Raw genomic sequence first — 1,855 nt, 5'->3', positions numbered from 1 at the left:
CCTATGTTGCGCCTTAACCTAACCTATGTTGCGCCTTAACCTAACCTATGTTGCGCCTTAACCCAACACACGTTGGGCCTTAACCCAACACACGTTGGGCCTTAACCCAACACACGTTGGGCCTTAACCCAACACACGTTGGGCCTTAACCCAACACACGTTGGGCCTTAACCCAACACACGTTGGGCCTTAACCCAACACACGTTGGGCCTTAACCCAACACACGTTGGGCCTTAACCCAACACACGTTGGGCCTTAACCCAACACACGTTGGGCCTTAACCCAACACACGTTGGGCCTTAACCCAACACACGTTGGGCCTTAACCCAACACACGTTGGGCCTTAACCCAACACACGTTGGGCCTTAACCCAACACACGTTGGGCCTTAACCCAACACACGTTGGGCCTTAACCCAACACACGTTGGGCCTTAACCCAACACACGTTGGGCCTTAACCCAACACACGTTGGGCCTTAACCTGCTCTGTAATTGTCATACGACGCGTTAAATTAGTGTAGTGTTGCCTAACTGCAACCCCCGCAATATAGTTTGCTACTCGCACTGCCCGGTCCCCAGAGTATCGCTTCATGTTAAACACCTTGCAGCTATACACTGTAATGCGGATGGCGGCAGGACGTACATGCTCAATGCCCTTCGCAGTTGTTCATTGGCATTCGCATGGCGAAGCACAGCCTACGTTGTGGTACGGCTTGTGGCAACTGTCCGCTGATGTTGTACGTCCAAATCACACACTGTACCGCACATTGGTCCTCATGTACTGAATGATACATCGTGGTACATGTGTGACCGTACCACGACTGCGCCAACAACGGCGAACCATACGGTCCAAATATTGTGCACTCAGCTACGTGTCGTCTCCCTATAAGAGCTGGATTGCAGTATGGTATGCCGTGGATGGCGATCAGCATGAGCCGTCTGTTGATGTAGTGGCGCGTGTTGTCAGACGTAGTCGTCTCTTCTCACACACCGTGATAGCATGGTGCACTGCGTTCCACATCTGCGACATGCGACAGAGGCCGGTTGACAGTCGTTCGCGCAATGGACATCGCATACGTACGGGGGCCACCTTCCACGTGTTCGCGAAGCGTGCACATGTTGTTGCGTGTATGTGGGCAGACATAGTGTGTCGTGACACCTGACACAGGCATGCAACAATCGTTGAATTTGCAAATGGCGATGGACGTCTACGTTTGCTGGTGACGTTACGCAAATGAAGAACTGGTAAACCGTTGTGGTGCGGTTGTTCTCGCTAGAGGTGAATCAGTGATGGCGACGATCGGTTGAGCTACCAACCGGTTGTTTCAGCGATACCCACCATGCCCACGAACGTGAATGGCATGTGGGTGTGAAGCGATACGCGGCGGTGGCTGGGTGGGACCGTCCCCGGCCGGTGAGGGGGGGCCTTCCGGCGTGCTGGCCGCGCGGTGCGTGGGCGCACGCGCTACAGCCGGCTGGTGGGGGCGGCCAGTGGCAGGCGCGCCGGCCGACGGAGGCGGCAGGCGGCGCAGCTGCGCGCCGGCGCACCCTGCACGCGGCGCCGTGCGGCCAAAGTAGGTCCTCGCGGGCCCGGTGCGAAGCGCGGTGGACATCTGCAGTGTGCTGGTCCGATTGAGGACTGTGTGCGCTGAGGATGCGCCGCCGCCCGGCGCTCGGCGCCGCGACGCCGTCTGCTGCTCGGTCGCCTCTGCGGTTCTCGCAGGTGGATTGTATCGCAGCTGTGCGGACGTGTTGGCGCGTGCGCTGTGCTGGGAGAGTTCGCTTCGGCACCCAAGTGGGGCTTTTGTCCTTCTGTGGCGCTGGCGTTGGAGCTGCCGGCCACCGTAGGTGGCGCG

Source organism: Schistocerca americana, unplaced genomic scaffold, assembly GCF_021461395.2.
Source record: "Schistocerca americana isolate TAMUIC-IGC-003095 unplaced genomic scaffold, iqSchAmer2.1 HiC_scaffold_332, whole genome shotgun sequence".
NCBI classification, from domain to species: domain Eukaryota; kingdom Metazoa; phylum Arthropoda; class Insecta; order Orthoptera; family Acrididae; genus Schistocerca; species Schistocerca americana.
This window is presented reverse-complemented; position numbering follows the sequence as displayed.